Raw genomic sequence first — 26,612 nt, forward strand, 5'->3', positions numbered from 1 at the left:
AATTAAATGTGAAGAGTGAATAGTTCTGGTTCAGTTGCGAGCATGTCCACAGATTGGCTTGATCTTGTTTCTTCCCGGATTTTGAAGGGTGAAGTTTGAGAAACCATCCAATGTGTGGTTCACCTACGATGTAGAACTGTGATTGGGGAAGGCGGGGGAATAGGTTGATATGTGACTTCAGATAATGTTTTATATGGAGGTCCAGTTATTTTGGAAATATTTGGGAAATTCCAATTAGGAAAAAATCTTATGGGCAGGAACTGAAGGTAGCAGCATCAGTATGAGCAGCTGAGAAGGAAATGGGGGTGATTAAAAAAAATCAGTTATTTAAATGTTTCCTCTTTCCCCTGCATGTCTCTAAACCTTCACAGCTCTTCATGGGCCTGCAGGAAATATGTTTAAAGCAAAGAATGGCATTTAGGTTTAATTTATTTTAGAGAAGTGTTTCTCTGTGGGCCATGTAGCACTTCCGTGTAGTCTTCCAAGCTGCTTCCGTCAGAATAGTGAAGTATATGTTAGACTCCAAAAAATAATACTTCCTGCTGCTTATAGCCCAGTTCAAGGCTTCTTTAGGATTTCTAGAGGCTTTCTTGAACTACATGGTGAAACAAGCACTTCTGTGTACCTAATGTGGCTTCTTAATATTTCTCTTGGAGGGGTTTTTCTAAGGTGCAATTTCAACCAGGATCAAATTTATGAATGCCAGCCACCATTACTGGAGAGATAGCAAACATTTAGGAAGACAGACAAAGAGAACTGGATACATTTTTATAGTGGGGTTTATCATTGCATTTTCTGATGATTGGAGAACACTAAACTACTTCATCTTATGCCTGCCACCATTCCGAGCTTCCTCAGATAGTGGGAAGTCTCTCAGGGATTGTATAATAGAGTGATTCCTTTTCAGAATGTCCAGTAGAGTAGTATCAGCAGGCTTCATTCCAAAGGATACTGCCAGCTGTAATAGGCAGCCTGGAATGGTGAAAACACAGATTTTTTGGTACTTCCAGACTTCTAATATTGTTTCTGATATGTGTCCCAAACTTAATGCCATTGAAGTGAATGGCAAAACTACCATGGAATTCAGTGGAAGTAAAAGCAGAAAGAGAAACAAGATTCCAGATTCTCAGAAATCTGGGTTACAATAACATAGGAAGCTGAAGTACTCACTGAAGACAATACAGCTGAAAAGTTGTATGCATTTTCATTTCTTCTTTGAACAAATCATGCTGATATAGACAGATGTAACAATCAAACTTTTAAAACAGTGAGTATTCAAAATGCTTCAGTGAAATATACTTTTAAATATTTTTTTCTTAAAGTGAAGATGCTTAAAAACAGACTTAAAAATAAAACTGAGCCAAAGTGAGACTTTGCATTCTATACATAGTATACTTTGTACTAGTGAAAAGAGAGTTAAATTCTGAGTTAAGCAATTATTGTGAAAATGCTTTCCATCCATTAAAAAGACATGGTAATTGAAATGCACCCCTTCCGGGGAGAGGGGAAGGGAATATGCACTTTGTTACTCTTTAACTGTGATACAAGCTTTGAAAGGGCTGAATGGAGTATTCAGAAAACTAATGATCTGTGATGCAAATAATAAGGTGTCAAGAGAAGGTTTATTATGCAATAATTTTCCAAAGGGCAAACAAGGTTGTCCACACAATACAATCATTTTTTGACACTTTTTATTTCCCAAATGTAATGCCTGCCCACTCCCCAAAATACCACACTCTCACTTTAGTTCACAAACTGTTATTGTGAGTTCAGTGCAGACAGCTACTGTAATCATGTACAGGTCATTTCTATTGAGTTGAACTGTAAAAAATCTACAGGAATGTAGAGTCACACACTGATGGTGTTAGAGTAACTCCATGTCCTTTAATGTTAAGGGCTCACTTCTGCAAAATGGATCCAAATGTGTTTCTCTGGGACCATGCAAAGTTTTTCCACAGATCTTTCAGGATATAAGATTCTTAAAGATGGAGTCAGCCCTTCAAACACTTACATGCATGTGTAGTTCCATTGACCGGGAATAAGGATTTGTCAGATCAGACCCTACATTATCTGTTAGTACACGAGGATGGGAGATGGGGAAAGAAGACTTCCTATTCCCTACATTCAGATACTTGCTATTGCTGTTATAACAGATTACAGTCCCTACTCCTCATGTACTTGCAGGTGCCTTGTCCTCTTGGGGTATCTTGCCTTGAGTTTCAAGGGTTTCGATTTTTCAGTTGTTTAGCTGGTGGGCTATGCAATTCCACACAGTCCCCATTACAGGGCAGTGCTTAGAAGGCAAAAACATGCCCTCAATGTTATGATTTTTATTTAAATATCATATATATATATATATTATATGATTTTAGTTTTGCTGGTTAGTTTACCTTTCTGTTACTTAACAAAGAGTGTGTTGTTCTTGTATGAAATGCATTATGTTTAAAATTTGCATACAATATACACAAAAATAGGGAGGATTGCATATTAACATTAGGAAGAATAAACTCCAGGATACTTGCTGGTACCCTTTAAAACTAGCTTTCATATATTGACCAAAGATACACAGCATTTGTTCCATCTATAACTGTTCTTTGTGGGACACTTTTGCACCATTCTAGCAGTGTAAAAGGGCTTGAATGTGGGTGTAAATATAATTTACTCTCACATTAAGGCCCCTTTACACTAACTGAGTTGTGTAAAGGGGCCTTGTCGTAAACAGATAGTTAAGAGTTAATAGAACAGAAGTACTTCATATCTCTTTTGCCTGTAAAGGGTTAACAAGATCAGTGAGCCTCGCTGTCACCTGACCAGAGGACCAGTCAGGGGACAGGATACTTTCAAATCTTGAGGGAGGGAAGTTTTTGTGTGTGCTGTTAGTGTTTGGTTGTTGTTCACTCTGGGGGCTCAGAGGGACCAGACGTGCAACCAGGTTTCTCTCCAATCTCCCTGATACCGTCTCTTATATGTCCAGAATAGTAAGTACTAGGTGATAAGGTGAGTTAGGCTTATGTTTGTTTTCTTTATTTGCAAATGTGTATTTAGCTGGGAGGAGTTCAAATGTGTATTTGGCTAAAAGGATTTTACTTTGTACTTGTATACTTAGGCTGGGAGGGTATTCCCAGTGTCTATAGCTGAAAGATCCTGTAACATATTCCATCTTAAATTTACAAAGATAATTTTTACTGTTTTTCTTTCTTTAATTAACAGCTTTTCTTGTTTAAGAACCTGATTTTTTTTTCATTCTGGTGAGACCCCAGGGGACTGGGTCTGAATTCACCAGGGAATTGGTGGGAAGAAAGGAGGGAAGGGGGAGAGAGGTTAATTTTCTCTCTGTGAATTTTCTCTCTGTGTTAGGATTACTTTCTCTCTCAGGGAGAGTCTGGGAGGGGGAGAGAGAAGGAGAGGGGAAGGTGGATTTTCCTCTCTGTTTTAAGATTCAAGGAGTTTGAATCACAGTGATCGGCCAGGGTAATCCAGGGAGGGGAAGCCTGGGAGAGGCAATGGTGAGGGAAAAGGTTTACTTTCCTTGTGTTAAGATCCAGAGGGTCTGGGTCTTGGGAATCCCCGGGCAAGGTTTTGGGGGGACCAGAGTGTACCAGGCACTGGAATTCCTGGTTGGTGGCAGCGCTACACGTACTGAGCTGGTAATTGAGCTTAGAGGAATTCATACTAGTACCGCATCTTTTGGATGCTAAGGTTCAGAGTGGGGAATTATACCATGACAGGCCTTAGTGTAAAATGAGATTTGGGTTTATTGTATTTAATATTCTCATTATAAAATCACTGAATTTTCCTCAACCAATCATAATGAATCATCGAGTAATGAACAGAAATGCAAGTCTGTATTGGAACTGCATATCAGTGGAATGGAAATTCTTGGAGTGAAGTTAGTATAATTCTGCAAAAACTGACCATTAGGGGAGATAATCCAGCTCAGCAACCTTCCCCCTCTTCTACTAACCAAAGCATTATATTTAACTTTGTTTTGTTGGCCAAGTACCAATTTACCAAATTAGTCACATCATGAAAATTAAAGACTTAAATACAATATACTGGTAACATATACAGGGGTTTTTGCAAAGGAACATATTTTGTTTTGGTCATTTTAAACATAGGTTAAGATTAACAGAAAAATCCTCAGATTTTAGTCACGCTGTGGCCCCAATCCTTGGGGTTCAGCTGAATTGTGCTTGAGTGGGGATAGGATGTTCAAATGGACTGTACCTTCTTGCTCAAGTGATCCATGGGGCTGCCATGGGTTAGTTCAGCTACAGTTGTAAGTTGAGGCTGCTCTAATGTAGGGCCGCTTGCAACAGTTCCCTGTCCTTAGAGTGATGTAGAACCAGCTACCCTGACTTTCCACAGTACGAAAATCCCGAGCTGGCCACTTGGGCCATCTTTAAGCTTGGTTTCTACTGCCAGAGTAGAGCAAAAAAGAAATACAGGGATTAACTCATGTTCCTTTCAAGATATGACAGGTCATACTGGGTCTGGGATGTTAGCCAGAAATGAGTTTAGTCACCCAGTGTAGTGAAAGTCTTTTTCGCATGAAAATGCTTTTTTACATTATTTTGAAACCACAAGACGTTTGAAAGAGTATAGTAATGAACTACTTGTAAAGGGGTGGAGGGTCAGCTCATTTCATAGACTGAGGAGAAAGGAAGGTTTGCAAAAGCACTTCTAGGTGAGAGACTGAGGACCTGATTTTCCAAGCACATACATAAGTGAGTAACTTCCCTCATTCAAATCTCTCATGTGCCAGTTGTGTTTTCACTATATCTTTGGCTTCTTACACGATCCAGGCCCAATCCACGCAAAGTACTAAGGAAACTGTCAGGACTGTCTCTTGTACTTTTAAGTGTCTCCCATGATACATCAGTTAACAGTGGCTACAAATCTTGTAAATAAACATAAGAAGCTATGCTGAGGGAGGTTTATGTCCGTTGTAGATCTATAGCATCTTTCATTCAAATATAGGGCTCTCAGAATGTGCAAGCATAAATGCACAGATGGAAGCCGGGGGCGACTATTGGAAATATGATCTATAGTCTATCCATCTGCCTATTATCATAATACTTTATGTCCACAGAGGACAGGCAGTATCTAGCATCAAAACCATGAAATACCACATATTGCAGCCATTCAGTTTCAATTCCAAGAGCCTTAAATTTCTTAACTGCTTGCTTGCCTCTAACGCCACTCCTGGTCTGAATTATGAGTTATACATAACTATAACAGCTAGAGCCAGGAACGTATTAGCTGTACTAAATTTAGCTGTCGCAGACAATGGGCTCTGCTGGCAGTTTGTTTATGGGTCACTGAATCATTTCTCACTTTAAGTAAATAGAAAGAGACTAAAGAGGATGGTATTGTTTGTTGAGAATTCCAAAGCAGGCAAGCTGGCAACTGAGAATCTCAGTGGCTAAACTACCCTTTCAGTAATCAGTGTTTTTCTTATATTTTGATTTATATCTACAAAGTGGTAGGTTGGAGTGGCCCAGTGCTTCTATTCTTGTTCTGTTTCTAGCTGCATTGCAAATATGGCACTGGGGGATAAGAGAGGGAGACAATGAAGTAGGGATATCTCATGAAATTACTATTGTTCAAGGGTTTCCTTTGACTTTAGTAGCTGCAGCAGTATTAGTGTTTGCTGCCAAGTGTATAAAGTAGGGGCAAATTATGTATTTTTACCTATGATTGGAAATCATAGTGAGAGTGTCTGAGGTGGAAAGAGGTAGGAATCCAGGCCCATTGCTGCAGAGAGAGGACATATCACATCCCTGCCTACCATGAGCGCCTCTCATTGGTTGGACAGATGGTTGCTGTTTGTCAGAGTCCATGGTGCTCAAAGGAAGCAGTGCACAGAGAAGTGCTGCGATAGTACCCATATATGATCATATCCTTGGCCTATAGCCTTGATCTTGTTATTTTGTAGTACAGTGGTAATCTGAGGTACCACTCAAGATCAGGGCCCTATTGTGTGAAGTAAAAGGCAGTCCATTCCCAAAAGTGTTATATCCTTGGGGGCAACAGTTTTAGGAAGAAATCACGGGAGACACAGAGAGCTGTAAACCTTGAAGCAGCCATTTATTGCCACATATAGAACTAACCAACAGCCAGCCAAAACTGGCTAGGCTATCCCCTAATAATCTAACTCAGTTGCCATAGCAACACAAGATTCTATTACCACAACAACCAAATACTCAACAAAAAGCTCTTACAATCTAGCTAAAGACAACACCAAATGTGGGTGTTGTTCACAACAGAAGGGATTGAAGGAGGGAGTCAAGTGTAACAGCACTAGGAACATGTGGTTGTGTAAGACTAGCTCCATTCTTCATTTGAAGGTTTCACCAGACCTGCTGCACCTCAGGCTCTTCTGTTTGTGATTCTTCTGGCTTCCAGGGCTGCATCCATAATCTCATGCCATTCAGTGTGTCTATGTCTCAGTTCATCAAGTGCCATGGCTGACATGGCCACAATCATGAAAAAGCCATCAAACAGATGGGAGGAAGAATAGAAAAAGATGGGTTTTTCCAAGACAGACTGCTAGGAAAAGGGTAGTTTTTTGAATACTGGAATCCCACTGCTCCTAGAATTCAGAAAAATCCCAATGAGGGCTGCAGGAAGCAGCAGCCAGCACATCCCTTGGCTCACAGTGCTTCTCGCAGCCCCCATTGTCCTGGAATGGTGAACCGCGGCCAGTGGGATCTGCGATCAGCTGAACCTGCGGATGCTGCAGGTAAACAAGCTGTCCCGGCCCAACTGCACTAGATCATTGTCCTTCATTCAAAACAAAACCCCTAAATGATAGATGTCTATTTTTTGAATGGTGAGGAAAGCTATATGTATGCAAGAGAGAGATTGGGAAAGGGGGAAGTAGCCAACAGGAAATGTCGGGCTTTTCAATTGTCCTTTGTTGGAGGAGGTGACTGACACACTGGCTGAGAGGAACAAGCTAGAAACTAGAACTCTGAGGCACAAGCAAGAAGCAAAATTTAGGCCCTGAAGTAGTACTGTAAATTAAGCACATATGTAACATTGAGCATGTGAGTCAATTCCTTATATACTTGCTAAGACTGTTCTGGGCCTCCCTTGGTAGATACAGCCTCCTTCAGGGATGATACTCCTCCTTCAGGGCCCCTGGCATGAGGGATGTTGCCAGGGAGCAAGGGGTCTCTTGGTTTGGCAACATATGCAACTTGTTCAAACTAGAGAATCTGGGCCACATTAAAAAACAAACAAAAAACATCCCCAAAACAAACACAAAATCCAGGGCTCCTAAGGAAGAAGGCAATGCCTATAGATGATAAAGAACCTTCTGAGACCTCTGTACACCCTCAAACATTTTATCCCATTCCAGCCTCCCGTCTCCCACTTTAATCTTCCCATCATCAAACCCAGCGATCCACCCCACGCTTGGAAAGCCGAGGAAAAGAGAAAAAGCATGTCATGAAATTGAGTTCTGGGCTGCCACACTCAGGAGGGAAAAACAGTTCCAAACCAAAGTGGGGCTGGAAGCTGGTGCTCCTCAGATGACCGCCAATGAGTTGGTAATACATAAAGAGACCCAATCTTTCACATAACCAGCAATACAAATCTTTTAGGGCTTTGCAGGTCAAAACAAAACACCCAGAAATCAACCTGTAACCAGCATCCCCCTTTCTGTAAGAAATGCTACTTAACAAACAGTCTGACTCATTATGAATCCGCTGCATCTTCTGATGGATCTGAAGGTTTGATACCAAGAAGAGTAATTGCAGGTGATAAAGGGCTTGGCTACACTTGAGAGTTGCAGCGCTGGTGATGGGGTTACAGTGCTGCAACTTACTCAGCTCCCTGGCTGCAGCGCTGGCTGTACACCTGGTCTGCTTGGGGTGTAACGATTCCAGCGCTGGTGATGCAGCGCTGCTCATCAAGTGTGGCCAGCAAAAGCGCTTTTATTGGCCTCCAGGGTATTAGGAGGTATCCCAGCATACCTTTTCAGCCACTCTGCTCATCGTTTCACACTCCACTGCCCTGGGCTCAGGTGACCCGCCCTTTAAATGCCCCGGGAATTTTAAAAATCCCCTTCCTGTTTGCTCAGCCAGGTGTGGAGTGCAATCAATCAATCAATCACTGACGATGCCTCCATTCCCCAAACGAGCCCCAGCATGGAACACTTGCGAGCTGCAGGACCTCATCAGTGTTTAGGGTGAGGAAGCTGTGCAGTCACAGCTGCTCTCCAGCCATAGAAATTATGATACCTGTGGCCAGATATCAAAGTCCATGCTGGAAAGGGGCCATGAACAGGACGTGGTGCAGTACAGGGTTAAAGTAAAGGAGCTGTGCAGTGCCTATTGCAAAGCCTGTGAGGGAAATCGCCGCTCACATGCTGCCCCCACGACCTGCCGTTTTTACAAGGAGCTGGATGTGATACTTGGAGGTGACCCCACTGCCAATCCGAGGACCACGATGGAGAGTTCAGAGCAGGGAGAGGAGGGGAAGGGTGTAGAGGAAACCGAGAGTGAGGCTACTGAGGTGGTGGGAGACACCCCGGAGTCCCAGGAGGCATGCAGCCAGGAGCTCTTCTCAAGCCAGGAGGAAGCTAGCCAGTTGCAGCAGCTGGAACTTGTTGGTGAAGAGGAAGCAGAGGAGCGGGTTCCCGGTAAGCAGATTTTATTTTTAGGATGAAACTGTTATGGGTGGGTGGGGGTTATGGCTGCCTGCTTGCATGCCTAGATGTGGAATAGCCAATTGATTTGGTCTATCACGTCGCAGTAATCGGCCTCTGTAATCTCTTCAAAAGTTTCAGCCAGAGCGTGGGCAATGCGCTTGTGCAAGTTTATAGGGAGAGCCACTGTGGTCCTTGTCCCAGTCAGGCTAACGCGTCCGCGTCACTGTGCTGCGAGGGGTGGGGGGACCATTGCTGCACACAGGGAAGCTGCATAGGGACCAGGGCGGAATCCACATTGCTGTAGAAGACCCTCCCGCTCTTCCCAGGTAACCCGCAGCAGCGAGATATCTGGCAGGATAAAATCCTGTGGAAAATATAGGGATAGTGTTCAGTGCAGGTTCCCCCAGCTGCTCTCTGCTTTCCCCAATGCACAGAAACCCCAGTGAGCCCTGACTCAAGCAGCTCCCCTTCCCAAGTGTGTCGCGGCAGAAACATGGCTTCCAGGAGTAACTGCTGTGGCAAATGTGGGGGTGGTGTTCAGTGCACTTTCCCCCCCAGCTGCTCTCTGCTTTCCCCAATGCACAGAAACCCCAGTGAGCCCTGACTCAAGTAGCTCCCCTTCCCAGGTGAGCCGCGGCAGCAACATGGCTTCATTAATCACTCATTCCCCATTACTCTCCATGTCTTCGCTGCTGTGGCCTCTCTGTGCTATGTTTGCTATGTGTAAATGATGCTACAAATAGTCTACAAACTCTTTCATTGTGATTATAAACAATGCAGCCTCTGTAATAAATATTTCTATTTCTGTTTTTTTTAAGTGTCCTTGAGTCCTCCAGTCCTATCACAGCCTGCTGAAAGACTACAGAACTTGAAGAGGAAACCAAGAAAAAGCAAAGAAAATTTGGTGAAAGCAGTTATGAATCAGTATGCCTGAGAGAATAAGAGGCTGCAGGACTGGAGAGAGAAAATGCATCAGTGGAGGGAAACACAAAGCAGGAGAAAGGAATTGGCTACCAAGTAAAGCACAAAGCAGCTGATAAGCCTCCTGGCGCGCCAGATGGACTGTATGCAGTCACTTGTAGCCATCCAGGCATATCACTACCGTGCTAACCCCCCTCCATCCCAAAGCTCTCTCCCTTGTGCCCCACTGTTTGCTCAAAACCCCCTTCTCCAGCATCCTGGTTCTTACCACCACCAGCTGCCCCCAACACCTCTACGTTCACCTATCAGCCCTGAGAACTACGACCCTTACCCTATGCACTCAACCCCCATCACCATGCAGCATATTAATCCTGAAGTGCAGCAGGCATTGCACAGCACTCCAGACAGGACATATTCAAACCTCTGACTGTACAGTTCAGCACTCTACCCCCCTGCCCTTTTATGTACTGTATTTTGAATAAATGATTTCTTGGCTTTTAAAACAGTTTTTATTACTGCAGAAAGTGAAACATACTGTACTCCAAGGGAAAAACAGGCACTGCAAATCATTGTAACCACTGCACTTCACTCCCGTGCAAGGCACCAAACGTTACTGTTGGCTTTCAGCCTCAAATTGCTCCCTTAAGGCATCCCTAATCCTTGTAGCCCTGTGCTGGGCCTCTCTAGTAGCCTTGCTCTCTGGCTGTGCAAATTCAGCCTCCAGGCGCTGAACCTCGGAGGTTCATTCCTCACTGAATGTTTCACCCTTCCCTTCACAAATATTATGGAGGGTACAGCATGCGGATGTAACCGCAGAGATGCTGCTTTCCCCCAAGTCTAGCTTCCCATAAAGACATCTGCAGCGCCCTTTTAAATGGCCAAAAGCACACTCCACAGTCATTCTGCACCGACTCAGCCTGTAGTTGAACCGGTCCTGGCTCCTGTCAAGCTTCCCTGTATACGGTTTCATGAGCCATGGCATTAAGGGTAAGCAGGGTCTCCAAGGATCACAATGGGCATTTCGAAGTCCCCTACTGTGATCTTGCTGTCTGGAAAAAAAGTCCCGGCCTGCAGCTTTCTGAACAGGCCACTGTTCCGAAAGATGCGTGCATCATGCACCTTTCCAGGCCATCCTGTGTAAATGTCAATGAAACGCCCACGGTGATCCACAAGCGCTTGGAGAACCACAGAAAAATACCCCTTCTGATTAATGTACTCGGATGCTAGGTGGGGTGGTGCTAGAATAGGAATATGCGTCCCATCTATCGCCCCTCCACAGTTAGGGAAACCCATTTGTGCAAAGCCATCCACAATGTCCTGCACGTTCCCCAGAGTCACGGTTCTTCTTAGCAGGATGCAATTAATGGCCCTGCAAACTTGCATCAACACGATTCCAACGGTCGACTTTCCCACTCCAAACTGGTTCGCGACCGATCGGTAGCTGTCTGGAGTTGCCATCTTCCAGATTGCAATAGCCACCCGCTTTTCCACTGACAGGGCAGCTCTCAATCTCGTGTCCTTGCGCCGCAGGGTCGAGGCGAGCTCAGCACACAGTCCCATGAAAGTGGCTTTTCTCATCCGAAAGTTCTGCAGCCACTGCTCGTCATCCCAGACTTGCAGGACGATGTGAGCCCACTACTCAGTGCTTGTTTCCCGAGCCCAAAGGCGGCATACCACAGTGCTGAACATGTCCGTTACTGCCACAAGCAATTTATTGTCACGCGCGTCTGGCGAATCGATATCATCGTCGGACTCCTCACTGTCACTTTGGAGCTGAAGGAATAGCTCAGCTGCCAAACGTGATGTGCTGGCAACATTCATCAGCAAAGTCCTCAGCAGCTCGGGCTCCATTTCTAATAGAAATCGCGCTGCAGACTCACAATGGCGCCAAACTGCTGGGATGTGTAGCGATGCACCATGGGGCGTTGGGACAGGAAGTGGAATGACCCGCACCCTTCCGTCCCCTTCCCACAACCCACAGCACCAAAATGGGACGAGGTGCTCTGTGGGATAGCTGCGCACAATGCACCACTTCCAAGAGTGCTGCAAATGCGGCCACACTGCAGCGCTGGTAACTGTCAGTGTGGCCACACTGCAGCGCTTTCCCTACACACTGTACCAAGACAGCTGTAACTCCCAGCGCTGTACAACTGTAAGTGTAACCATACCCTAAGATAGGGATAACCTTGGTAATGTCTGCATCCCAAAGTAAGAAATGCAATGTGTTCTGCCAAGTGCAGATGATAAGAGGTGCTTTTGACAACTGCTGCTACTTGGGAATGCGGCTGGAGGTAGGGATTTAACTGGACCGCTGTAGGCTATGCAATTTATATCCAAATAGTGTGTGGGCCTCAGTAGAGGTGATTCTAAAGAGGTGCAATGTTGGGTTTGTGTCTGTTTTTTATTCTGTATGATCTATAAAAAGGACTGAAAGGGTTTGGATTTTTTTGTTCTGATGCTTTTTTCCTGGAAAAAGAGTTGTATTTTTACCTTGGGAATATCAGGTCTGTCAAGTCTTGTTTCCTCATGGAGACCCAGAGATTTAGATTAGGAGCTTGGTCAACCCTTAACTGAATGGCTGTGTGTGTGTGTGTGTGTGTGTGTGTGTGTGTGTGTGTGTTTTTCAGTCTTTAACAAAGAGTGCTCTTTTCTTCCATCTCTCTGTTAGACATTTGTATTAAAGAAGAGAAACCAAACCCAAAGGCCTCTAAACAATCTGAAATATATCCCTTCCTCACACAATCAGGTTCCTTTCCTTGGATAAGCAGTTACATGTCCTGACTTTTCCAGTGGTCCATTCCAGATATTTGGAGCCTTAAAGTCCTCCCCACTAGCAGGACTGCTGCTGCAGGCTCTGGGAGGCCATTCTTCTCAGCTCTCAGAGAGAGCAACTACAACAGTACAGCCAGTATCACCACCAAAGTTTGTGCCTGCTCGGACAATCTCCATCTTTGTCAATACTGGCCATGGCTAAAAGCATGAGTCTCTATGGCTTGAACTAAAAGAGCCAAGCTCCCAAACCGGGAGCTGTAACAGCCCCATATCCTCTATGTGGATTGGGCACAAAACAGGACACACAGCATGTACCGTCCATTGGGTTATACTGGCACCACCAGTTAACCTACAGGAAGTGGCACCTAGCCATCAGCACTGGCATCACTAGGTGGCAGTAGTGGGGATCAGCTGGTGGCAGCACGAGCTTAGGAGGCAAGGAGTGTGGGGAATGAGCTCTGTACTGGAGTATGGGAATATAATGGGTGTCCTTTGTCATTTTGATAGTCTGGTCACTTTAGCTTGCTGTTTATCCTGACCTAAATGTATTGGCTCTTCAGTCTTGTAGAAGTAATGCAGAAAAGACCTGACATTTCTAATACATTAAAAAGAAAAAACATTCATAACAGAAATAAAACCCTCTCAGACTTTTTGTGCATCACAAAGCAGCAAAGACAGATGACAACTGATATTTCCCCCCTACTTAGATGCAGCAGTTTAGAGAAGGACTGGGTTATTCCTGTGGGGGACCAAGATCTGGGCGTTGTGGCTGAAAACCAGGACAGGCAGCACTGGGAATCCTAAGAACTACCTTGTTTATTGATTTATAACTTTGTTTTGGGGTTTACTGACTATAAAGCTGCATGGAAGAAATATAGCCAGAAATGGTACTAAGTTTGTGTTCTGAGTAAATCTGAATCCCCAGATGGGGTGTTGTGTTTAGACTGCTGAGTTCTTTGTTTCTGTCTCTGCCTGGCTCTTAGCTCTGCCACGTCAGTCTTACGCCAGGTCTACCTTACAGGCCTATATCAGTATAACAACATCACCCAGAGGTATGAAAAATCCATAGTGACTATTTATACTCACCTAACCCCTTGTGTAGACAGTGCTATGCTGGCAGGATAGCAACTGCCTCTCGGGAGATGGATAACTACATCGATGGGAGAAGCTCTCCTGTCGGCATAGTAGCATCTTCACTAAAGCGCTGCAGCACTGTCCATGAAGACAAGCTTTTAGGCACAGATCAGGGGGGAAAAAGTAGAGTCACTCAAGAGCAACACCATCTGAGGTCTATGGATGTGCCCAAAACACCTTCTCCTCCATGTTATTGAAGAAGCTCACCAGCCAAAACCACCATCACCTGCAGCCGAAAATCACATAGAAGGAGGCAAAGGGACCCAAACCATACCTGGTGCTGGAGCTGTCCCGCTGCAATTTTCTTTATAACATTCCTCAAAGATGGGAAGATAGGACATGGGGCAATGAACAGAGAGGCCATCCATGTCAAGTGACTGTTTTTGAGTGAAGGCCTAAGATGTATTCTTTAAAGAGAAGCTATTATACCTTTCCCTTCTTCAAGGAGCACGAACAATCATTTAATCCTACAGGCTTTCACCCTCCAGGTGGGACATAGGCAGCTACCTTTGAATTAGCTTTGAGTTCCCTTGCACCTCTATCATATCACACACATCTAGGGATATGCGAGACTGGGGAAAACTTGGTTGTGACAGGGAGGTGATGGCTAATTTGCTGCATGTTATTTAATAATGTTGTTGCTAATTTTGTACATTTCTGTGCACCTCAGATGGAGAATGTGGGTGCATTTTTTTTATTTTTGGCTTATGAAAACGTACCCTTCAGTTCACTATGCTTAGTGGGGTCATATTTTTTATTCACCAGTACTAAGACCCTCTTTTTGTTATCCTCACCCCTTTGGGACCAGGTTTTCAAAGGAGTTCAGCTCTTATTTAGGCATCTAAATAAGGGCCAGCAGCTCCCATATCAAAGTCTTGGCTAGATTTTTGAAAAAGCTCAACATCCACAAGGGTGAGCACTCTTGAAAGTCTGGCTCTTTGTTTTGGTGCCTAAATAGGAGCTGAGCTCTTGAGACTCTGGCCCCAGTTGTGGGTGTTTAGCCCATCTGAAAACTCAGAGGGCTAGAAATGATGTACTCAGGTTTCAGCCTGTAGAGGCACTACTATACCACCTGGGAGTGCTCCAGACAATACGAGATTTTGATGGTTGTGATACTGCAAAAATAAAAATATTTTTAACACCTCCTTAAAGATATAACTGTGACCTGAATTATAAACCAAATAGGAAGCCAGTGGAGTTATAGAAGATTGGGTGCTGTGGTTTACTTAATAAAACCCCATTGTAATGCATACATGCCAAGGGACAGCTGACAATGGGAAACTGACTGAGTAAAACAGTAATAATTTTCATATGTAAATAGGCATAGGAGCTTTGTGTTTGCTTTGAAACTCGAGCTTTAAGCAAATACTACTTTTTGAAAGTAATAAAATCTCTAGTGTAGTATCTCAAAAAACCCAGAGACTTTCCTGTTATCTGATTACATCTCCTTATTTGTCTCGCTTTAATTTGGCCACATGGATAAAAGACATAACATAAATGTCACTTCATTTAATGTGACTGGTTTCAAGAGCTGTCTTTTCCAATTGTGTTGCCAGTAGCCATGAGAGTCTGGAGGCAGTCCTCAAAGTCTGAGAAATCTCCTGAGTGCTTGATCTAAGGCCAAAACCTGTGGCTAGGCTGTGGGTCAGAAAATTTAGGTCCCTGCATGAACACTAGCAAACAGTGTAACATTTAAGGTTGCTGTGTGAATTTGGAGAAACTTGCACTAAAAGTTGAAGGGACATTGTCCATAGGTGCTTATGTTGCTTACAGTATAATTTTCAAGAACAAGTAAATTACTAAAAATTTCACTCTTTGGGGGTAAGGCCCATTTTTGTTTTGTTAGTACAGTGCCTAGCACAATGGGGTCCTGGTCCATGACTAGGGCTGATAGGTGCTACAGTAATACAAATAATAATAAAAATAGGATACTTATTTTGAAATGTGTCCCCACACAGACTTGCCACAAAGTAACAAAAGGTCTGATTTAAAACAAATTGGTTATTTTATTGCAAGTTTATGTGTAAATAAGATCCCTGTGCTATGCAATTCCAATCTATTGTAGTCCTAGGGTAGCAGTTACTAAATTCTCACCCTAGCATTACATCCTTTTGTGGAAAAGTCATACTAATATTTGATAGACAATTGTGACCCTGATAAAGAATTCCATAGGTCAGATTTCAAACAAACAACCATCAAAACAAAAAAACAAACAAACCTTCAACAAGCCTGCAGAGAAATTGTTTTCTAGTAAATTATCTGTTTTAAAAATAACATTTGTACAGAAACTCTTGTTTTCCTTGAGTTCTATAGAATAATAATTATTTAATATAGATCGGGGTGGGTAAACTTTTTGGGCCGAGGGCCATATCTGGGTGGGGAAAATATATGCAGGGCCGGGGCAGGAGGTTGGGGTATGGGAGGGACTGTGGGGTGTGTGGGGGGGTGTGGTGTGCAGGAAGGGGCTCAGGGCAAGGGATTGGGGCAGAGGAGGGGTGCTGGGTGTATGAGGGGGCTCAGGGCAGGGGTGCAGGAGAGGTGTGGACTGTGAGAGGGGGCTCAGGGCAGGGGGTTGGAGTGCAGGAGGGGTGTGGGGTGTGGCAGGGGGCTCAGAGCAGGGGGTTGGGGTGCAGGGTGCATCAGGGAGCTCAGGGCAGGGGTTGGGGTGCAGAAGGGTGTGGGGTGTATGAGGGGACTCAGGGCAGGGAGCTGGGGTGCAGGAGGGATCTGAGATGCAGGCAGGGGGCTTAGGGCAGGAAGTTGGGCGGTGAGGGGCAGGAGGGGTTCGGGCTCCAGCTTGGTGCTGCTTACCTAAAGCGGCTCTGGGGTGGCAGCGGTGCATACCAGGGCCAGGGCAGGCTCCCTGACTCTCTGCCCTGGCCCCAAGCCGCATTGCTCCAGGAATCGCTGTGGCCCTGGGGGCGGGGGCGGGTTCTGCATGCGCTATCTTTGCCATGCCTCCAGGTACCTCCCCAAAAGCTCCCATTGGCTGCGGTTCCCCATTCCTGGCCAGTGGGAGTTGTGAGTAGCGGTGCCTGGAGGCAAGGGCAATGCACGGAGCCCTTTGCCCCCAACACGGGGAACACAGAGACCCAGTGCTGGCCGCTTCTGAGTGTTGCAGGGCCCACAGCGCCACAGGGGGCAAGTCCCGTGGGCCAGATCCAAAGCCCTGACAGGCCGGATCCAGCCCATGGGCCGTAGTTTGCCCACCCATGATGTAGATGATCTATAAAGATGAACAGTGCTGTGAATGAGTATCTGCAAATTATCACTTGCAAATATTCTTTCCATAAGAAATGAGGCAATATCACCAGAGTTTGAGGCACTCCTTTTGTATTTGACATCATTTCCTTAAGACTGTCTCACCTCAGATCATGCCCATCAATCATCAAAGTTTTTTTTAGCTGTTTGCATATGTATATTAAGAGGTTAACGCTTGATAATTGTTAAATGTGATAACTCTAATGTCATACTGTTGATCACTAAAGTCTGTCTTGATGCTGAGATATGTCTCTGACTCTCTGTGCTTTCACCCCTTGCATTTTTCCTCCATGCAAAGTATCAAACAATGTTCATCAGTATTACTCCAAAGTGCTCTTTGCTTACTTACATCTCAGTGCCCCCTTAAGACAGAGACAGCTGTAATAGATCAGCTGACACTTCAGCTCCACCCATTTATTACGAATGAAAACTTCTCTATCCAAGCAATGAAAAAAAGGATCCTGCCTAGAAAGCAAGAGGGATGTACAAGCCCAGAGGGGTCTGATGTAGCATTGAAACTGTAAGCAATACAACTAATTCTTGGTCTTTTTTTTTAAATTTTGTTTTAAACTGCTACTTATTTTGTCAGTTTAGCCAGAGGGGGGAGTTAACAGATGTGATGGACCGTTTTTATATAGTTTTAAAATGTACTTGTTACAACTTGAAACGAGGAAGCAGTACAAGCGATTTTTAATACTAAAAATACTTGTTTTGGCATATTAAAACAAAACTGAACTTAGAAAGGAATGTGTCAGATCATGAACATGAAGGAAAACTTTTAAAACATGGGGATAGTTTACTGTGTTGCCACGTGATCATGTAATCCAGTGGGTTGCTGATCCCACAATTCCTAATCCTTCAGGCTGGGAATAATCACTTTATCAGAGAAATTTTCTTTCCTGTAGTTTGTAGCAGGATGGCTTTATTTTCTTTCTCCCTGCAAATCATTGCTAGGGACCAATTCCAAGAGCAACTACACTATCAGAGAAAGAAACCTACGCTGTGAAAGTTACTACCCTGCTTTTGAGCCAGGGTGAAAGTTTAAGTGTATATTGATGGAGGAGGCACTAACAATTATTTGTAAATATAGATTTATTTATGTTAATAAAATCTCATCCTATATGTACAGCCTGTGGGGTATCAGTGCCTGAGTTGACATGTCTAACACTAACAAGTGCTGGAAAACAAATCACAACAATGTCTAAACTTTGTGCATGGGGCTAAGTGATTGCCTTGTGGCCCTGGGAAAGATGGCATAAAAAAATCAAAATATATAGAGTGATTTGGGAGCATTTAGAACTGTTCCTAGTTGCAGACATTTAGGAACACCATCTCCACACCTACTTCCATCCCCATATTTTGCTGTGCGTTCCATCCTTCACTGTTTATCTGTGACCCTGACATATTGTGTACCAAACTTGGTTTATTGCTGCTTCTACCTCTTGATAAAACTACTGGTGACCTACAAAAATGTATATTCTAGGCCAGGCTTTCTCAAACTGGGGGCCTGACCCTTCAGGGGGTCACAAGGTTATTATGTGGAGGTTGTGAGCCATCAGCCTCCACCTTCAAACCCCACTTCTCCTCCATCATTTAGGATAGTGTTTAATATTAAAAATGTGTTTTTAATTTATAAGTGGGGGTCGCACTCAGAGATTTGCTGTGTGAAAGGGGTCATCAATGCAAAAGTTTGAGAACCGCTGTTCTAGGCCATTGTAATCGACCTTTTGATCTCTTACACTGCTATGGATAAAATACTTTAATATTTTACTTTAATCAGAAAAAGAGAGACATTACTACTTAAGTAAAATTGAGTTTTAACAATGGGAAGGAAAAGGTGAATAATTCTGGAAGGACATTTACTGTTCTCTTTGGTTTTATCTACAGGGGGAGTTTATTCCAAAATAGCTATTCTTGATCAACTCCCTGTTTGGATGCTCTTATTCTGGAATCAGAGTGCCTTATTCTGAAATATCTTAATTTGGAATAAATTTGGAATAAAGCACTTTTATTCCAGAATAAGAGTGTCCACACAGGGCACTGATCAGGAATATTTAATGTACTTGAAATTCACACCCTATCTTAATCTAGATCAATTTCTCTGTGTAGACAAATTTTATACTCTAGAGTGGTAATCTGTTTTGAGATAGAGAGCGCTTATACGATACATTTAAATGAAAATGGTATAAATACACAACAATCCTCACAGCAAATCAAAACAGAAAGCTCTAAGAATGTTAAATAAACTCTCCTGTCCACCATAAAATTTCAAGCCCATGGGGACACAGACTTGTCTATCAAGGTTGACCTTGTAGGTCAAAGATGGCTAGATCTGCTCTCTCAGAGAATGATGACTTCACCATTTCTGTGTTCTCTTTTAGGTTTGCTGTAAATTGTTCCCTCCAGCTTGCTAACAGTTAAATAATGATTAATGAAACAACCCATTGTGAAATATAGAGACATAATGTGCTAAATGGTTAAGCAATAGTTTTCAAACTTCCTGTGGTGGACCTGTTTTCTCTGTGTGCACATGTATATGTGTGTGTGTACACATACACACAGATATAAAAATCTTCTAATGTTACTATTGCTGTTGATTTATCATGGTCATCTGTTGATGCACATTAGAGCACAGGGCACAAAACCGTATCCATTTGCTTCCCTATTTTTCAGATGGTTGTATATTCCTCAATATTTCACTTGTTAGGGGTGCATAGTTATAAATGTCAAAAGTTGCCTTATATGTCTGAAAAGTTTTGAGTGAAATCCCTTCAGCTGTTTGAGCTCTGAGTGTATGAACCCCTTCCTGCACACTTTTTCTATTTACTAGTAATTAATAATTCTAACCATAGACTGGGCTAGTGCAGGAAAAAACAACAACAGAAGACTGGGATCTGAAACTTGCTATGGGCTTAGTCCTCACTGAGGACCAGGCTAGTTCAGACAAGGCTTCCATCTCTGCAATGGCAGAGGCCTCCTAGAATATTTTTTGGGGCAATGGGGTCTGCTTCACCAAGTAAAGAGAGGGCTGTTCATCAGTGTCAATGATCCAGTGTTGATTGGTGTGAGGAGTCAACCTCTTTGTACCGATGAAGGAATCTATGGAGAATAAACTGGGCCCGCTAGGGGCTTGTTTCTTTCCCCCAATTTTAGGCTTAATCTTTATTAGCCCCATGTGGGATTTAGAGAGGAGATTTTCAGACAAAAATGATAGTTATATGTGCAACTGTCATTTTTGTTTCTAAAAATCTCCCTACCACAACCTCTTTCATCTGGCATGGTATAGCTATTTGAGATAGGTTGAAGGGAGAAGGACCTGCACTGGCTGTTGGCCCTTAGAAACTGGCCCCCAATTGAATAGCTTCACAGGGGCCCCATACTTTTTTAAACAAGCCCCAAGTGAGATTTAGGTCCTATGTTTGGTTTTGTGAGGTGGGAGTGGAAGGTTTTAATTAGTCAGGAACACTTTTAAATTGTGCTGTTTTCTTATTAAGTTCATACATACTTGTTGAAAGCTACTAGCAGCACATGCTTTTGTGTCAATGATTCCTGATCAAATATGCAGAGTTTGCAAGTGGAAAGTGTCTTTTCTAACAGCCAACACTGCAGACTCAACCTGGAATCTGAAAGTCAATGCTAGTTTTTCTCTTCTTGAGCATGCTTGGCACTCTATCGTATCATTGGCTATTCTGTAATAACTCCCCCTGCAGGCATTCTGTTCTGAAATACAAGCAATTTTATTCTTGAATAATTACTTGTCTTCAAAAGTGGAGTAAGCATTCCAGGACAAAGTCTATTTTTGATCAGGATATTTTGACCACGTGGGTAGTTATTTTGGAATAGCTATAGTTGAAGAGTTATTCTGTTGCAGCTATGCTGGTCAACTGTCCTGTGTAGACAAACTCTTAAGAAAGACACACTACTTTCTGCCTGTGGCAGGTGCGTACATTGGGGGCTGGGTATGAGGTGGCATAGAGCCTCTACCAGCCCTGAAGCTTCCGGGGAACAGCCCTGTACGGTCCCCAAAGGCCAATGAGCAGGCTTTGTCAAACCTTCATGGAGAGTATGTCCCCTGTGCTACCTCCCCAGCAGTGCTGGGGTGTGAAAGATCTGTTACAATGTGGTGGTGAGTTATATATAACTGTATATAATTTTGGGGAAAGTCTAAAAGCCCTGGCCTGAGTAAATCTGAATTGACTTCACTATGTTCAGGCTGTGTGGCAACCATTCATATATACATTCACATTGGAAAAGGAGAGGGACAAACAGAAGGAAAAGGAGGTTTGTGTGGTTACAGTATCAAGGGAGCCAAGACAAACTTCCATATCAGACAGAAAGGAAGGTCCATATTCCAATGGTACCTCCAAAAGATAATTGAATTGCAAAGATATAGGTGCTTACCAGTCCACATATGATTTAAGCACTAAAATAATTGCAGTTTTGGGGGTCCCCTGTATTATTTATTCCCCATGAATTTATTTCCAGTGCCACAGTTCAATGAGGTACATAAGCACATGCCTAACTTCAAGCTTGTGAGCAGTGCCATTGAAGCCAATGGGTCTACTCATGTATTTAAAGTTAGACATGGCCTTATGTGTCTTGCTGAATTGGACCCCAGTTGTTTTATTCTGTAACATCCCCTTTCAGGGTGACTAGGGGTCTAGTTTGAAAGCCCTTTGAAGTCAATGGAAAGACTCCCATTGATTTCAACAGGCTTTGAATAACACCTTGCCTTTATAGGTGTTTATAGCTGTGGCCTGCTAAATTCTAGTCCCTTTGCTGCTTGTAGGTATTACAGCTGGTAACTAAATTGTCTATTCTGTATGAAATGATGTAGCCTCTGTTTTGTTGCATAGATTCCATTTACTACTTCAAATACATATAATAAATTCTACTCTGAAATACACGTTAACCGTAATGGAGTTGACAGAGTTGTATGTCAGCGCGCAATCTGATTCAGTGTTTTAAGTGATGGCGAGTGCTAACTAGTTCAGAACCCCACCCTCCATTTTCTAGCGGAAACACAGTAATTCTCTAAGTTCCCAAGTTGGAAGGATTTGCTAATTTTTTGGAGGCAAAACATGAAATGTGTTGTGTAGTTTTTAACGAGACCCATTCATTTATTTCCAGTTACATGTCAGTGTTGGACTTATTTCCACATTTTTGTACTTAAAATAGAATTCTTCCAAAATAGAGACGCCTCAAAGGATGGACTTGTTTTGTCTGGAAGAATCATTTTTAATAAACATAAAGGCTCAAGGGTCCCCAAAATCTGAAACAATTGTTTTGCAGGCAAGTATGTAATCTTACCTGATATTTGTTGCATTTCTCAGCATTTTTCTTACAACTGTTTCTGATTACCAAAAATATTGATCTGGTAGCAATATAAAGATGAAGAATGTGACACCACATTAATCTCCATGACAACAGACAGTGATGTCACAAATACACTAGGAATTCCCCACAAAGTCAAACAGAAGGATAAACAGGGACCATAACCAAACAAAGTAAGTGGAATCAGAGAACACACTCAATAGACAGGCCCACTGACCTAAATTATGTACAAAGGATCTCTCTTGTCACATTTGTTTTACATACAAGTAGCAGTTCACTATAAGCCATTTCCATTATGGTACTTTGCACTTATAGAACCTTTCAACTGAGGATCTCAAAACACTTTATAAACAAACTTCATAACACCTACTAGTAGTCAAGTATTACTATAGCCACCAATAAATGAGGTAAACCAAGGCACAGAGAGGTGAAGTAACTTGAGGTCATTGATTGGTTTGGGAAGAGAACCCAGGGGCTCACTTAATTCTTGCTAACTATTAGACAAAGGATCTCTGTTATCTAGTAAGGGGTAAAAAGCCAAGGTACCTCAATGTAATCAGTTGCTTGTGCATAGAATACTGCAGATAACTGTTCTGTGGAGTGTGAAAGTCAATATAATTAGTACAATTAACATAAAAGTTTGGGGCATGTGACATATCAGGTTGAAAACCATTGAGTTTGAAGTCCTCTATTTGTCAAAAGAATGGATGTAGCAAAGGTCTAATGGTTTCTTCCATGGTGCCTCATCAATTACCCATATTTGAAGGGACTATCGCTGTGTATTAAATGGTTGGTCAGGCTCCATACCCTACCCAAATCTATACAGGATTTTGTCTTTCTGCTGAGACTGCCAAACTATTGGCACTTATGGTGATGACTTTGGACTCTTTTGGCATTTTCACCAGGAAATGGATGGAGAGCTGAGTTAATTTAACATAGACTTCTGACCAGAGATCTCTTTGAAAATGTGTCCATTGAAGTGCATTATCTTCTCTAGTAGAGGCTAGTGCTGATGATGGCAAATGGCAAGGAGAGAAAAACGAAATAAAATATATCTTTCTATCTGCCTGATACACTTCTGCACTGTTATTTTGTGAATAGTCTGTTTATTAAAATGTTTGCCTTACAATTCTAAAAGCACAAAGTTTAGCAAAAGAAAAGAATACATGTTGCATGGTAACACCCCCAGCCATGGCATATGTCAGCTCCTTGTTAGCATAAACCTTGCTACGTAATATATTTGCAAAGTGCAGCTTCCATTTAACTTTCTTTTTATGTCCTCCACCACCTAACATTAAACTAATGTAAATCTGTCTATATGAAGTATGTATGCAGTGTAGTTGTAACTGTGTTAGTCCCAGGATATTAGAGGGACCAGGTGGGGGCAATAGAAGAATTGTCCATGTGGCTTGTTCCAAAGTCCACTGAAGTCAGAGAGTCTTTCCATTGATTTCAGTGAGCTTGGGATCAGGCTCATGGGCAGCTGTTACACAGAGACATAAAAATATTGTATGGCTTATGGCACTGATTTACATAGGATATCCATGAAACCAGGACTTTGAACCTGATTTGCAATTGTTTGGATCCCTATGTAAAATCAGTTGCTGTTGCTTAGCAATTTACTTCTATGTGGTCCTAGTAGAACTGAGAATATTTTGTTGGGAAGGATGGCTTCTTATCTGAAACCTTTTTAATTTAACTATCTCATTCTGTCCTGGTGTTTTAACCCTGCATGTTTCCTGGCAACATATCTGAAATGGAGTTGTATACAAGAGTTAAGCCATGTCTACACTAGAGACATTACAGCGGCACGACTATATCGATACAGTTACGCTGCTGTAAGACCTCCTGCATTGCTGCTCTGCACCAGTGGGAGAGAAGGCATATAATTAAACCACCCACAACAAGTGGTGGTAACTGTGTTGGCAGGAGAGCATCTCCTGCTGACATAGTGCTGTCCACACTGGTGCTTCTGTCAGTGTAACTTATGTAACTCTGAGGGATGTTTTTTATTTCACAAATTATACCGACAAAAGGGCTAGTATCAGAGGATAGCCGTGTTAGTCTGGATCTGTAAAAGCAGCAAAGAATCCTGTGGCACCTTATAGACTAACAGACGTTTTGGAGCATGAGCTTTCGTGGGTGAATACCCACTTCCTCAGATGCATGTAATGGAAATATCCAGGGGCAGGTATATATATGTGTGCTAGCAAGCAAGCTAGAGATAACGAGGTCAGTTCAATCAGGGAGGATGAGGCCCTGTTCTAGCAGTTGAGGTGTGAAAACCAAGAGAGGAGAAACTGGTTCTGTAATTGGCAAGCCATTCACAGTCTTTGTTCAATCCTGAGCTGATGGTGTCAAATTTGCAGATGAACTGAAGCTCAGCAGTTTCTCTTTGAAGTCTGGTCCTGAAGTTTTTTTGCTGCAGGATGGCCACCTTAAGGTCTGCTATAGTGTGGCCAGGGAGGCTGAAGTGCTCTCCTACAGGTTTTTGTATATTGCCATTCCTAATGTCTGATTTGTGTCCATTTATCCTTTTCCGTAGAGAAAAAGGGCTAGTGTAGACACAGCCTTAGTTATGAACCATTCATGGCTTTGTTAGGTAAATAAAGCAAGTCCTCACTCACCTCTCCAGCACCCGAGTTCGTGCGGAGTTGGTATGGGGCACACAATTCTGTCAGAGACCAGACACCAATGCGTTGATCAACGGGCTCACACTATCCTTAGCTCTAAAAGCTTTAGATTAAGTGTGGCCCCTTTATTAGGGGTGAGCATCAATATTTATACACAGAAGTAAACAAAGTGATTAACAAAAGATAATGGTCATGCATAATCAATCAAGATTTTACAGGAAAAGCAAGTTAACAAGTAAATGCATAGAGATAAAGGCTAATGGCTACTTGAGAAAGGGGGTGTCATGAGTAGTTTGCAGGTCAGAGCTTTGTTCAAAAGGGTTCAGGAAGGATTATGCAGAGACAGCCAGTCTGGGTGTGTTTTGGCTCCCCAAAGTTCACCAAAAGTTTAGACCCAACAGCTTCTGAGGCACTTGCTGTGTTACAGTTCTATAAATTGTCAGCATCTGCAAAAATGAATATTTGGAGTAATGTTCATATTTTACATAGAGAGACAAGGAGGGTGAGGTAATATCTTTTATTGGCCCAATTTCTATGGGTGTGAGAGACAAGCTTTCAAGCCACATAGACTACTTCTATTGGCCCCTCCTTGTCCCTCTAATATCCTGGAACCAACATAGTTACTACACTGCATACATACTTCATGTGGACAGCGGGTATAAAACGTGAATCCAGTTTGTGGGGTTCTTTTAGGATTTTATTCCATTCACTATATATTGTTCTTATATTGCTGGATAATTCAAATATCCTCTCTTCTCTTCCTCTTCTCCCCTCTTCTCCCTCCTCCCCCTAAGTATATTGAGAATCATCTTTGCATTTACAGCTATTAGTCCTGATTAGCTGAAAGGTCTATTTTTCTGCTAGTATGACATTTTATATTGTTTTGACACCAATTCGCTGACACTTCTCCAGAGTGATTGTAGACAAAACATGGACTAGGACTGTTATTTTAACTGAACAATTATCATTTATTCTCAAAGCTGAAGCACTGCAACCATGAGTCAAAGATGGCATTAGTGAAAAATTGTATACAAATACACAGAGGGAATAACTTGTCGCAGCAAAGATGGGAAAGAACTCAGCTGTTCAGTTCTACTTCCAGTTGTGTGGCAGTGTATTTCACAGATTCTTGAATAGCTTGTGCATGTCGCTACGTAGTAATAATCAGATTCTGCAACCTTTATTCACTTTGAGTAGCAGTAACCCATGCAAGTAATCCCACTGAAATGAACTGAATCCCACTGAAATGGGCTGAATCCTACTGAATTCTCACAAATTATAATAATACTTTGCACATAGGTCTTTTTTGGTCCAAGGATGCTGAAGTGCATTACAAACTTTAATTAAGCTTCCCCAAATCCCTATAAACTAAGTAAGCATTATCTTCATTTGACAATGGTAAGTTTAGGCCCAGAAAGGTTAAATAGCTTGCTTAGGGTCATGTAGTAAATCAGCTAGAACCTCTATAAAACCAAAGAGACACAACTTCAGTCCTCTGCTCCTTAGATAAATCTCCCTCCTGAGCTCCATGCAAAAAATAGCCACTATAATGTTGGAGAGTTGGGAGTATTAGGTCCCTCAATATCAAATTCACTAAATATGATGACAGTTGAACATATGACTGTTTTTGTTCTTGGTTGGTTTGTTTTTCTCAGCAGATAGCTGAGGTTTCACCCAGCTCTGCTTATAATTGTGAGCCATCTGAAAAAACAGATTAAAAAAAAAAAGAAAGGAATGATGTGATGTGGGGAGGGGAAAAGAAAGGGTTTTTCTGTTGGCACTAAAATGAATTTTAACAAGTGAATGTAAAGTGGAAATTAGAAACAGGCTTAAACCATGCCTGAATTTTGCATCTTGATCCCTCCTCTACTGAAAATTGGAACTTTCTCATAGGTCCA

The 26,612-nt window shown here is 42.7% G+C and overlaps 1 protein-coding gene across 2 annotated transcripts in view; it reads left to right on the top strand.

Moving 5' to 3' along the window:
* PLA2G4A (phospholipase A2 group IVA) overlaps window positions 1-26,612 on the top strand; it is a 307,311-nt gene that overhangs the window by 164,380 nt on the left and 116,319 nt on the right. The window contains exon 1 of one of the 2 annotated variants that reach the window (XM_050961423.1): window positions 17,178-17,267. The exons of the other annotated variant lie outside the window; for it this stretch is intronic. The gene's annotated coding sequence lies outside the window, so the exon portion shown is untranslated. Of the gene's footprint in view, window positions 1-17,177; window positions 17,268-26,612 lie in introns of those variants that run through there. 2 annotated transcript variants of the gene reach the window in all.

The sequence above is a fragment of the Gopherus flavomarginatus genome, chromosome 7, assembly GCF_025201925.1.
Source record: "Gopherus flavomarginatus isolate rGopFla2 chromosome 7, rGopFla2.mat.asm, whole genome shotgun sequence".
Taxonomy (NCBI): Eukaryota; Metazoa; Chordata; order Testudines; family Testudinidae; genus Gopherus; species Gopherus flavomarginatus.